Source organism: Orcinus orca, chromosome 2 (assembly GCF_937001465.1).
Source record: "Orcinus orca chromosome 2, mOrcOrc1.1, whole genome shotgun sequence".
NCBI classification, from domain to species: Eukaryota; Metazoa; Chordata; class Mammalia; order Artiodactyla; family Delphinidae; genus Orcinus; species Orcinus orca.
In genome coordinates this window covers 57,154,955-57,169,374 of record NC_064560.1, presented here as the reverse complement: position 1 = coordinate 57,169,374, position 14,420 = coordinate 57,154,955, and the positions used below count along the sequence as shown (strand labels likewise).

Genomic DNA, 14,420 nt, shown 5'->3' with positions numbered 1-14,420 from the left:
TGGGTGAGTAATATTCCATTGTATATATGTACTGGGGGGAGGGGTGGCGGGAAGGGATAGTCAGGGAGTATGGGATTGACATGTACACACTGCTATATTTAACAGGGATAACCAACAAGGACCTACTGTATAGCACAGGGAACTCTGCTCAGTGTTATATGGCAGCCTGGATGGGAGAGGAGTTTGGGGGAGAATGGACACATGTATATGTACGGCTGAGTCGCTTTGCTGGGTACCTGAAAAAACATTGTTAATCGGCTATACTCCAATACAAAATAAAAGGTTAAAAAAAATAGAAACACAGTTCAAAACAAGAAAGGAAATTGTCTACTCTCCCTACCATATTTTAATCACATCTCCTTAATGCTATTCATCCAAAAATTTATTAATCTGATTGATATTATTTGAATGTCTTCTAAGTGCCAAGCCCTATTCTGGATTTGGGGGACAGATCTGTTTATAGGAAGTAATCTTGCCTTTAAGGAGGTTTATATTCCAGCAGGCAATACAGAAAGCTGAGGTGATGATGAGACATTCTATTGGAGTCATCACGACCATCTCTTTCACTAGATAGAGTGCTCCTGGAGGGCAGGGACCATCCAAGCTTTTTCATCTCTATGTCTTCAGTGCCTACCCCAGAGTGAGCAAATAGTATCTAATTGCTGAATTAATAAATATAGGTAATTCTGGACTTATGCCAATAATTGGGCCATATCTTGACCCTGCAATCCCACTCCTGGGCATATATCCAGAGAAAACGATGGCCTGAAATGATCCATGCACCCCACTGCTCATTGCAGCACGATTTACAATAGCCAAGACATGGAAGCAACCTAAATGTCCATCAGCAGAGGAATGGATGAAGAAGATGTGGTACAGATCCACAACGGAATACTACTCGGCCATAAAAAAGAACAAAATAATGCCATTTGCAGCAACGTGGATGGACCTAGAGATTGTCATACTGAGTGAAGTAAGTCAGACAGAGAAAGAGAAATATCATATGATATCCCTTATATGCGGAATCTAAAAAGAAATGATACAAGTGAACTTATTTACAAAACAGAAACAGACTTACAGACTTAGAGAATGAACTTATGGTTACCAGGGGGGATGGGTGGGGGGAAGGGAAAAAGAAAAAGAATTGGGCCATATCTTCCTAGCTAACTGAGCTATTGAGAGCTTAGATGAGCCCAGAATTTTGGAACCTAAAAGAACCTCAAAAATCAAGGAGTCCAGTCCCTCATCTATAATTTCAGTTTCTTCTACAATATTCCTACAGTTGATTTCATGAAAACGGGTAAGAGTTCCTAGGAATGGAGGTATCATGAGAAAACAAGATGATGTTATTTTTGCTAAATTTTAGATGTGGTAGAGATGGAGATTTAAGAACCACGGGCTCCAAGGAAGCCTGTGACCCGTCTCAAGCTGACATCTGTTGGTGGTGTTCCTGTCCTTCATTAGTACAGATAATGTGACATGCAATTCAGACTCTGTTACAGTGAGCACTACGGCAACCGGAATTTTTGCCTAATGAAACAATTGCCGAGCTTCAACCCACAGCCCTCTGATTCCACACACCAATCATCCCAGCAAACTCAAATAAAAGAATCTGGACAGTTCATTGAAATTCACTGTGATCCTATTTGTCTCAGAATTCAAACCACATTAAGTGGGGATGTGTGACAGTTCATTTGGGCTCCTTTGCTTTGACTTGCTGTGCGAATCAGGAATAAATACCAGGGCAATATTTAACCCAGTGGAACATGAGTAAATACACGGAAACAACATCCAAGTCCTCCTCAAACCGCTTTGGCAATGGTGAGATTGAGGACAAGTAATGAAAGTGCTAAACACAAATAATTTCAATTCTTTTAAATGCTTGCTGGTTTCAGAGCTCAGCTACTCAATATTTCTCCCATAGCATCCGCATCACAAGAAATTAATATATGTCCTATGGTTGAATTTTTTCAAGTCTTTACCATTTTCTCACTACCTCCTGTTCGGGGACCATGTGAAGCTTTGCGATATGAAGACTCAGGGGAGCGTGGGAGGGCCTCTGGGATTATGGAATCTGTGATTTTAATGCCTCGCATGAGAAGATGAGTTGTTAGGTCCCCATTTCATAGGGACAAAGCCAGATGGCAGAAATTAAGATTTGGGGATTCAGAGAACAGCAACACATGTTTATGCTCTTGAGAATAAGCTTGGGAACATCTGGTAAGGACATGGAATGCATCTTTAGGGGCCAGGGTTATCCTATTCACTAGAATGCAGAAGGGCAAAGTGGACGCTCTGGAGACACAAGCTTGGGTTTGTATCGCAGCTCTGCTGCCTAGAAGTTGTGTCCCCTTAGCCTACAGACCTCCCCTGATTGCCTCCCTGTAAGATCACCTGTAAAAGGGAGGAAACTCCAAACTCCCAGGATGTGGGAGGATTGCTGGGAGAAGATGGGCTAATGCATCCACAGCAGCCAGCTGGTGCCTGACACAGACTCCTACTCACTGTGATTCTCTTCCCCCTCAAGGAGCACTTGGGTTTACCCATGTGCACACAGAGTCCCTGGAAACAGTACATTCAAGCAACCAGTCTGGGGGCCCTTTAAAAAAAGAAGCATCTACAGGAACAGTTATGGGAATGATTGATTAACCAGTACAATTCATTATGAAGGCCAGGAGGGAAGATATTCCCGTGACAAATTGCTCGGCTGTTTTTTTTTTTTTTCTGTCTTTACATGAACACATTTGTCAGCACAAGAGGTGGAGAGAAAAATAAACGAAAGAAGTTCTAATGTCAAAGAGACCTCTGATTGATTTAGTTCTGCATGACTTTCTCATTCAGAATGAGACAAGGTAGTCTGTACGTATGAGGATAGCCCTTCCCCAGGACAGGAGAATGGCCAGGTAACCTCAGGAGGTGGCTCCGGAGTATCGTCCGTCCAGCCCTCAGCTTCTGTTCCCACCCCCCACCTCTTTTTTCAGCAGGGATGCTGGAAGAAAAGAGGGAGGGGGCAAAGATAAATGAAAGTAGTATTTCCTTCTTTGACGATGGCCTGAGTGTATGATGGCTAAGAACTTCAGCTTCAAAGTTGGAGAAATCTGGATTTGAATCAAGTCCAAGTTCAAAGTTGATAGCTGTGTAACTTTGGATCTATTTACAAATTGCTGTGAGCCTCAGTTTCTGCATTTATAAAATGGGCATAACAATACTTGCTTATTAAAGATGGGGTAAATACTGAGTGAGACAAATGACATTTATCGATGTCTGATATTCTATTCTATTATTCTTCGCCTTCTTTGTATATCGTATGTATCCCCACTCAATTATAATTAGGGTAGGAAAACTGTGTGTTTTGTTCACCCCTGTATCTCAGCATCTAGGACTCTGTCTAGCACATAGCTGGCACTTTATTAAGATTGATTAGATGAATAAAGAGTTTAGCCCAGTGTCGTTATATAGTAAGATCTCAAGGTACGATGGCTTTCAGACATGCAGTGAAGGGGTGAAGGAATCTTTGAGATCTGAGAAGCCAACTTAGATTTTGCTTTGAAAGGCAGCATAGCAGAGTCAACAAGAATGTGAACTCTGATTCCACAACACCTGGGTTTAAATTCCACATCCCCACTTTTTAACCTTGGGTGAGTTACCTGACCCCTCTGGGCCTCTGTCTCCTCAACTGTAAAACTGGGTTGGCAATAACAATAGTACCCACTTCAAAGAACGGTGGTGCACACGAGTGTGATGCTTGGCTCATTGTAAGAGTCTACTGTTCTTAGTTGGCCGTGGATGGAGTGAGCTGACACGAAGAAGGGGCATAGCACAACTGGAATCATCAAATCCCATGGGTCTTGCATGAGCGTCAGAAGTCACGGCCAACTAGAGTTCCAGAGGTGAGACCTGGGGCCTGGGCTGGTGTCAGGCCTGTGTATCCCACCCTGGGACTGAGGTTCACTGCAGTTCCAGTCCCGTGGCAGGTCTGGGGAGGGTCCTTCCCTGTGGATGAGGCCTCCTTAAAGGCACAGGGTCTCACACTGGGGTGGGCACCACGGAGAGCACAAGGTGATTCTCACTCCCAAGGAGGGCTTCTTTGAAAGCTCTTGTCACCTAGCTCACCACCCCGCACTCCGGGACTAAGAGCCTTTTATTACAAGATCCCAGGACACCTTTCCCCTTCTACGCGCATGTGCCACGGGGGTGAAGACTTGCTCCATGTGTGTCTCTCCTGACAGACTCAGATCATGAGGCCAGGACCTGTGTCTGACTGTTCCCTCCTCTAGACCCAGCAGCCAGCACTGTCCCTGGCATATCATATGGCTTCAATAAACAGTCTGTAGAAGGAAGGAAGGAAGGAAAGAAGGAGGGAGGGAGGGAGGGAATCAGTTTATAGGCAAACAAGGAAAGTCTAGGAACACGCAACATGTTTGGCTGAATTACACTTCCTGGGCCACAAATGTGCCTCTTTGCGCTCTCTCTCTCTCTCTCTCTCTCTCTCTAATTCAATCCCTGCCGCTTGCATTTCAGTAATAAAACACTTCGGGTATAACCTATGCACCCGGATTTCCCACACAGACTCAGACACACAGGAGGTGGGTGCACTTGGGTCAGGACGCCCCACGGAAGAGCCCCAGCTGTGACCACAGGCATTTGCAGACCCTGCACGAGGTTGGCTCCCACCTGACGGTGCCCTTCAGACCCGCACAGAACATCCTTGTGCCCAAAGGTCTGGGGTCACTCTGAGGGGAGATAGGGAACCAGGCCGCGAGGAGCCAGAGCCCGAGCCTCAGGAAGCCTGGCACGTAGCTTGCAGCCAGCACTGCAGACAGTGATTTATTTCAGAGGGATGTGTTTGCCTTCCAGCCGCACAGCCAGGGAAGCTTCTCTTCTCCACTGGCCAAGCACGTGCACACGCTCCACCCACACACAGACCCTCACACATACACCCACACATTCACACAAACATAAACACGCTCTCTCACACCCATACACGGAAACCCACACACGCCTTGGGTATGCTAACACGGTCACACGCATACTTACAACTGCATGCGGTGCACACGTGAATTATCCTGGCCAAAGTGAGAGAAGAGAAAACATGAAGCCGTGTCCTGGCCTTTCACCTCCGCCCTCACGTGTGTGGTCCTCCTTGCTGAGCTCTGAGCCCTTCCCATTAGACAGCTGCTGACGCTGACAGGCCCAGCTGGGCCTTGCGCGCCTTCCCAGTTGGCCAGGCCTCCCTTGGCCAGGTCTCCCCAGTTGCTGGCTGCAGAATTCCCCACACCAACCCCTTCGGACCATCCCTTTTCATCCCTCTGTCTTTTTTTTTTTTTTTTTATAATAGTCATGAGCATTTATTGAGCTTTTTTTTTTTAATATTGTTTTTTATTTTTTTTCTTATTGGGGTATAGTTGCTTTACAATGTTGTGTTAGTTTCTGCTGTACAATGAAGTGAATCAGCTATACGTATACATCTATCCCCTCCCTCTTGGACCTCCCTCCCACCTCGCCCCCATCCCACCCATCTAGGTCATCACAGAGCACCGAGCTGAGCTCCCCGTGCTATACAGCAGGTTCCCACTAGCTATCTGTTTTACACATGATAGCATGTATATGTCGATCCCAATCTCTCAATTCATCCCCCTCCCCGCCATGTCCATACATCTGTTCCCTAAGTCTGCGTCTCTGTTCTTGCCCTGCAAACGGGTTCATCTGTACCATTTTTCTAGATTCCGTATACATTCGTTAATATATGATATTTGTTTTTCTCTTTCTGACTTACTTCACTCTGTTTGACAATCTCTAGGTTCATCCACGTCTCTACAGATGACCCAGTTTTGTTCCTTTTTATGGTTGAGTAATATTCCATTGTATATATGTACCACATCTTCTTTATCCATTAGAGAAATGCAGATCAAAACTACAATGAGGTATCACCTCACACCAGTCAGAATGGCCATCATCAAGAAATCTACAAACAGTAAGTGCTGAAGAGGGTGTGGAGAAAAGGCAACCCTCTTGCACTGTTGGTAGGAAGGTAAATTGATACAGCCACTATGGAGAAAAGTACGGAGGTTCCTTAAAAAACTAAAAATAGAATTACCATATGACCCAGCAAACCCATGCCCTGAGAAAACCCTAATTCAAAATGACACATGCACCCCAATATTCGCTGCAGCACTATTTACAATAGCCAGGACATGGAAGCAACCTAACTGCCCATCACCTCTCTGTCTTTCCCAGCAAGTGATAAACTCCCTGGCCTCCCTGTCCCCTCCAGCTCTTCTGCCCACTGCCCCCCCCGCCCCCGTCCCAGCAGGAGATGGGCTGCAGGGCCTGGGGGAAGGAAGGAAGCACACACACGGGCCTCAGAGTCGACCGACACAGGTCCGGTTCTTGCCTGCTCGTTTTCTGTCTGTGCAGATTTGGGCAGGTCTGTCAGCCTGTCCTGATCTTGAATTTCCTCATCTGCAGACCATGACCCCTTGAATCTGGGATCAGTAAGTAAATGAGATATGGAGCAGGACAGACACAGAGGGCGTGCTGTACCTGTTCATGTCTTCACTCTGCTCTCTCTTCGCCAGGTGAAGCCCTCCATCTGCAGAGTCTGCCTGCCGATGCAGGGGACACGGGTTCGTGCCCCCGGCTGGGAAGATCCCACATGCCGCGGAGCGGCTGGGCCCGTGAGCCATGGCCGCTGAGCCTGCGCATCCGGAGCCTGTGCTCCGCAACGGGAGAGGCCACAACAGTGAGAGGCCCGTGTACCGCAAAAAAAGATAAGAAAAGAAAAGAAAGCCTCCCTTGACGACGCCTCCTCCATCACCCACCCCCTTCTCATCATTTACTCTACAGTAATTTCCCTGCATATGAACAAGTTCCATTCTGAGAGCGCGCTTGGTAAGTGCAATTTGTTTGTTAAGTCCAACAAAGTGAGCCTAGGTACACAGCTAACACAATTGGCTATATAGTACTGTACTGTAATGGGTTTATAATACTTTTCACATGAGTATATTATGTCTGCTGAAATAAACATAGATACTAGGGATCCAAAGAAATCATAAAGACCACACATAATACTGAACTTGGTTTTAACAAACGTGGTCACAGTGAAGTAATTGGATTAAAAAGATGGTAACTGATTTTTACCTATCAACCCAATATCTCTAATATCTAATGTACATTCCTATTCAAAATTCTTCAGAGTGAAATTATTTTATGGGCTTGAAATATAATTTTTAATGTCTTTATTGAATTTGTTACAATATTGCTTCTGTTTTATGTTTTGGTTTTCTGGCCACAAGGCATGTGGGATCTTAGCTCCTGGACCAGGGATTGAACCCACAACCCCTGCATTGGAAGGTGAAGTCTTAACCATTGGACCACCAGGGAAGTCCTGAAATATTTTATTCTAAGGTTGCATATTCCAAGAAGTTCTGCACTAGTACCAAAGAAATTTAACACTTCTATTTTTTTACTGGTACGGTACTCCTGTACTCTATACATTACTGTACAGTAAAGTACACAAAAGCACAACCACTTGTAGAGGATGCGTGCACGTGACAATGTATGCCAGACACGTGAACTAACTTAGGTGGTTGGACACGCAAATGCATGTTCACATCTTTTTTTTTTTTTTTTTTTTTTTTTTTTTTTTGCGGTGCGCGGGCCTCTCACTGTTGTGGCCCCTCCCGTTGCGGAGCACAGGCTCCGGACACGCAGGCTCAGCGGCCATGGCTCACGGGTCCAGCCGCTCCGCGGCATGTGGGATCTTCCCGGACCGGGGCACGAACCCGTGTCCCCTGCATCGGCAGGTGGACTCTCAACCACTGCGGCACCAGGGAAGCCCATGTTCACATCTTTGAAAGTTTGCAACTTGAAGGTTCGTATCTAGGGGACTTACTGTATTAATACAATATTTACAATATTGCTCTTCAGCTCCTGCTTCCTCCTCTCCTGCACATCACAATGAGCTGTCCACCTACTCCACCTCTAGTCTCTTTAAATGACACTTGCTCATGGCTTCCCTGGGGTCTGCTGTGCCCAATTCAATTGCATCCCCTCCAGGCCTCCTGGTGCTGGTACCAGCACTGCCCCCTTCAGCTGGGGGTAAGGGTGGAGTAGTACGTGGCCAGAGCACAGGCCTGACTTCCAATCCCAGCTCAGCCACTCACCAGCTGTGCCACCTTGGGTCACTCACATTCCCTCTCCAGGCCTCAGTTTCATCATCTGTGAAATGGGGCCCCAAGGAGCACCTGCCGTACCGGGCGGTGGTTTTGAGAGCTACATGGGGTAATGCACGCTGGGTGTTTCCCTTGTAACAAGCGCTCGATCATCATTATCTCTTATTTTGACCCTTCAAATCTTCCCCTCCCCAGAACCTTGAACCTCCGACCTCCCCTGGTCCTCCTCATCATGTCTTTTTTTTATCCTTTCTAGCCACACTCGCACTACTGATTCCTAACAATAATTTTATGTCCAGGATGTAACGAATCTTCAGGGAATTTCAAAAACTGCTACAAGTTGAAGTCAATTTTGAGACAGCAAACAACAGTGTTTGTGTGGGTTGAAGTGCGGTGGCTGGTTCCAGCCAGGAACTCCAAAGTTTTCCTGATTTTGGAGATGGGTATATTTTTCACGTAACACACTATCACTTCTATGTGACGTCATATGTACCTTCTCCCTCTTCTTTCCGTTACAAGGAGTAGTGAAGACATAAACCAATTCCAGGTACAGCAAAATCTCAATAATTCAGGCTCACCCTGGAGAAAGCCAAGGGCAGCTATGGCCAAGCCTGAATTCTAGAGGAAGAAAGTGGTGTATGCTTTTTAAAAAGGTACATCCAATATTAACCAAGTATTGACTTTTGCTAGTACCTGGGGGGAGGACTCTAAATTAATGTAGGATTAAAATGACGTACAATGGCATATTGCAATTGATTTGTCGTCTTAGGGAGAATAAACATTTTCTTCTACAAGATTAGTTATATTGGTCCGTGCGTGCTCGCCGGCGGTCCTCGTTCTCTCCATGTACGTGACTGACCCGCGGCCACCCCCGGCCGGCACTGCAGGCCCCCAGGAGCCTGGCCCCGAGGGGTGAGATATTTCAATCAAAGGAAGAAATAGCTCTTCTCCTAAGATGGAATCTGTGGTTTGCGAATGCGGTTGATCAACTTGATATGTGGGCCAGGTGGTGCCCTATGTAATAAATGAAAAGAAGAGGTAAGATGATGTCATTTTCCCATATTGTGAAACCAAAAACAAATGCCTTTTGTGAGAGCAAGCTAACAGACCTCTGACGCTGCAAAGAGTATCTGTTTGAAGAATTTAACAGTAAGATAGAAGTACTTTCAAGCTGAGGCCTGCAAGCGTATAAAGATCTAAAATACATATTGAGGAGGCCTGATCATCTGAATCTCATTCAGTCGAGGAAGCGTGGCTATGAGTTGGGTCGTCTTCATTCTGTGGCCCTTGACTTTGTGTGTGAGGCATATAGGTGGACACAGTTTGTTTTCTTGTGAACCTATTACCTTCAGGATGTGCCAAGATTTGCCTTATAATACCACCTTCATGCCTAATCTTCTGTACATTATGACCAACAGACAGCAGCTTTAGCGATGAAGCCATTCCACCCTAGGGTGAATTTGGATTGTTCTCGAGATTTCCGGCCATTTGTGCACTCTATGCTTCTATTTGTATGGAATACGGACATGTCACACTTCCCTGCCCTAGGCTCTGTCAGAGGGCTTACAGAGAGTGTTTGAAGCTCATGGAGTTGTTTGGTGTTCCTTGGCCTGGAGATATGGAATGCAGTAGGTTCCCAGATTGTGATGAGCCGTATCCTCGACTTGTGGATGTGAATTTAGCTGGAGATCCTACTGAAGGAGCCCCAGTGGCAGTGCAGAGGGACTATGGTGTTCGGTGTGTGTCCCCGAGAGTTGAAAATTGATCCTGATCTTGGCTATTCTTTTTCACACGTGTGTGATTGTTCACCTTCTTGTCCAAATATATACTTTAGGAGAGAAGAACTTTCATTTGCTCCGTATTTCATAGGATTGATTTCAATCATTTGCCTCTCTGCCACATTATTTACTTTTTTAACTTTTTTGATTGATGTCACCAGATTCCATTATCCTGAAAGACCTATTATATTTTATGCAGTCTTCTACATGATGGTATCATTAATTTTCTTTATTGTGTTTTTGCTTGAGGACCGAGTAGCCTGCAATGCATCTAGCCCCGCACAGTATAAGGCTTCTACAGTGACACAAGGATCTCATAATGAAGCCTGTACCATGCTTTTAATTGTACTCTGTTTATTTTACTGTGGCTGGCAGCGTTTGGTGGGTAATTCTTACCATCATGTGGTTCTTGGCAGCTGGGCCAAAGTAGGGTAGTGAAGCTATTGAGAAGAAAACATTGCTATTTCACGCCAGTGCCGTGGGGCATCCCTGGAACTCCAACTATCATCCTTTTAGCGATGAATAAAATTGAAAGTGACAATATCAAAAAAAAAAAAAAAAGATTGGGGCTTCCCTGGTGGTGCAGTGGTTGAGAGTCCGCCTGCCGATGCAGGGGACACGGTTTTGTGCCCCGGTCCAGGAGGATCCCACATGCCACGGAGCGGCTGGGCCCGTGAGCCATGGCCACTGAGCCTGCGTGTCCGGAGCCTGTGCTCCGCAACGGGAGAGGCCACAACAGTGAGAGGCCCACATACTGCAAAAAAAAAAAAAAAAAAAAGATTACTTATATTGTTTTCTTAATTCATTTTTTCAGAATACTTCGGCAAAATTCAATCCAGGTCCAGTCCATCTGTATGCAAACTTTGGATTTGTGGGTCTGAATTAATATTTTATCATAAAACTAAAAAGCATTCTTATACCCAGCATGGTACAGTCTCTCTAACGTTCTCCAAGATCTCATCAGAGACCTCTTTCTGTGTTTAGGTGTCAAGATATTAATTGCTTTTGCCAAAGTGCCGTGACACATGTTTAATCACTTTTCTTTAATGACTCAAGCTGGGAACTCAGTGACATTTGTGGGTGGCAGGATGACATAAAAGAAGCTCGGTGAATTCCCTCTTCACCATCCTCCATGATATGATTTCACAAGCTCAGCCTTCTGCCCAAGTAAGCTATCATTCATTTACTTCATGGCGAGGAATGCCTAATGTCTCAGGGTTGAAAAAATTATGGCAATGTTGTGTTTACACAAGAACAGATGATAGGACAAATGGAGCAGAATAAAAAGTCCAGAAAACCATATATACTTTCAACAGACTAATGTCAAAGGGGGAAAGATGAACTTTCTAATAAATAGCACTGATCAATGGATATACAAATGGGAAAGAAACGTATCTTAACCCCTTACCTCATACCAGGTATAAATATCAATTCCAAAAAGAGTACATTATTTTTTAAAAATATATTTATTTATTTATTTTTGGCTGTGTTGGGTCTTTGTTGCTGTGCGGGGGCTTTCTCTAGCTGTGGCGAGTGGGGGCTACTCTTCGTTGCGGTACGTGGGCGTCTCATTGCGGTGGCTTCTCCTGTTGCGAAGCATGGGCTCTAGGCGTGTGGGCTTCAGTAGTTGTGGTTCGCGGGCTCTAGAGCGCAGGCTCAGTAGTTGTGGCGCACGGGCTTAGTTGCTCCGTGGCATGTGGGATCTTCCCGGACCAGGGCTCGAACCCGTGTCCCCTGCATTGGCAGGCAGATTCTCAACCACTGTGCCAGGGAAGTCCCCCCAAGAAGAGTACATTATTAATAATGCCATTTGCTGCAACATGGATGGACCTAGAGATTGTCATACAGAAGAAAGAAGAGATTGTTTCTCTCCGAAGTCAGACTGAGAAAGAGAAACATCGTATGATATCGCTTACACGCGGAATCTAAAAAGAAATGATGCAAATGAACTTACTTACAAAACAGAAACAGACTCACAGACTTAAGAGAACGAACTTATGGTTACCAGCAGGGAAAGGTGGGGGGAAGGGATAGCGAGTGTGGGATTGACATGTACACACTGCTGTATTTAAAATGGATAACCAACAAGGACTTACTGTATAGCACAGGGAACTCTGCTCAATACTATGTAACAACCTAAATGGAAAAAAAATTTGAAAAGGAATAGATACATGTATATGTATAACCGAATCACTTTGCTGTACACCTAAAACTAACATAACATTATTAATCAACTATACTCCAATATAAAATAAAAGGTTAAAAATATAAAAAAATAATTTAAAAAAAGGAGTACAGATCTAACCATGAAAAATAAAATAAAGCTTCTTAAAGAAAGTATACAGCATCTTCATGACATTGGAGTCTGCATAGATTTCTCAAACAGGACTCAAATTGCCAATCATAAGAAGAAAATGATAAAATAATTTTATGTTAAAATAGAGAACTTCCATTGATCAAAAAGACACCGTTAAAAGAGTAGAAAATGCAGCTCACAGAATGGAAAATCGTATTTATAATGTATATCTGACAAATGACTCATTTCCAGAATTTGTAGAGAATGTCTACAAATCAATAAGAAAAAGACAAAAAACCTAATAGAAACTGGCAGAAATGTGGACAGGCACTCCACAAAATATGAGATCTAAATGGTCAATAAACATACAAAAAGGTAGCAAGTCTTATTAGTGACCAGAAAAACGCAAATTAGATACACAATGAGATACCACTACACACCGAGCAGAATGGCTCAGATGAGAGACAGACAGTATCGATTGTTTCGTAGGATGTAGAGCCCGTGGAACTCCCATATATACTGCTGACGGGGCTGGAGGTTGGTAGAACCATGTTCAAAATCTTCTTGGCAGTGTCTACTAAAGCAAAACATAAGCACATCTCATGATCCAGCAGTTTTACTCCCAGGTATACCCATTACAGAAATGCACATACAAGCATATTCACAGCCCCAAACTGGAAGCCACCCAAATGTCCATCAACTGTGGAATGAATAAATAAATCGTGCCATATTCACAATCAGTGCAATGGGAATGAGAAAACTACATCCACACACCACAGCATGGATGTTTTTCACAACATCATGTTGAGTGACACAAAAGAGGACACACTGCATGAAATACATTCACACAGAGCTTTAAAACAGGCAAAACTAACACGTGCCTTTAAAAGTCAGGACAGTTCTTCTTTGCAAGGTTTTCGCTGGAAGGGGGCCTGAGGGAGGTTTCTGGATGTGTTCCCTTTGTGAAGAAGCATCAAGCTGGACGCTTACGATCTGTGCGTGAAACTGACAACTTATAATTCACGCGTAGAATAAAATCTCACGGCATGCTATTTTATCAGGTTTCAGTTTATTTTCGATTATATTTGGAGAGGCAGATGCTTCAAACCAACCATTATACATTAACCAAATTTTACACAAGCCATTTGAAAAAAGATCTAAAAATGTGCTTAGTGATTGGTATTATATAACAATGATTAAGCACCAAGAGTGTGCTGAGAGCTTTTCAGAACAAACATAGAAAAGATGAGTCCCTGCCTTCACGGATACCCATTCCTTTAGTCTTGCGCATAAAACTTCACCTAATACTTCACACCCCTTTACTCATAAGGCATAAATAAGGAAGTTTGTTGCATTTCTCATTGTTACTTAATAAATATGTAATACCCTTTTCCCCAAGTATACCAACTATTACTAATATTTTTGCCTTTAAATACAAATTTCCGAAGTACGATATAGAGTATACTCTGATTTGGTATTCACACAGTCGACCACAATATTCTTGCAGGTTGGTTATAATATGAAGCATGTTGAATTTCAACATTCACACATTTTTATACCACTTAACAGAATCATTTACTATTGGCAGAGCTTTTTCTGTTAAGAAAACGAGGTGCCATTGCTCTTAGATTGATAAACTGTAAACAAAAACAGCACTGCCTTGATTCCAATACGGGTGTCAGAACTTACGGCACATTCAGAACAGTGAGTTTTAGCACATCTATCAAGCTAGCCTTGCAGATACCAACTACATAGCTACATGCCCTAAGATACTAACAATTTATGATCAGCTAGTAATGGGTGATATAAGTATGATTTGCTTGACTTGTATTTTCCGTTTAAAGGAGAGGATACTGGTGTAAAATATCTGAAAACTGTGAGCTGGGAAATTTTTTTGCTTCTCTGCAAGGCTGTGTTCCAAGCAAATTCAGAATGAAAAAGAGGATGAAATGATTCCAACTTTAATCATTGGCTAAAGAGATCTAATTTCAGAACAATCCCTTAACGACATCTGATTGTTCATTTTTTTAAATGCAAGAGAAATGAAGTGACTTTTGATAGTGTAGTGATTTTTGGTTTCGGCACAAGAAATCATACTTCACGTGAAAATGCCAGAGAGCGTGGTAGAAGTTGGCGCCCACTACAGAAGTCAGGCCAGTCCCTATGTCACCT

General features: G+C 43.9%; 1 pseudogene; it reads left to right on the top strand.

Moving 5' to 3' along the window:
* Positions 1 to 6,602: 6,602 nt before the first annotated feature.
* On the top strand, positions 6,603 to 10,509 carry LOC117195984 (frizzled-3-like; annotated as a pseudogene).
* The last annotated feature ends 3,911 nt before the right edge of the window (positions 10,510 to 14,420 follow it).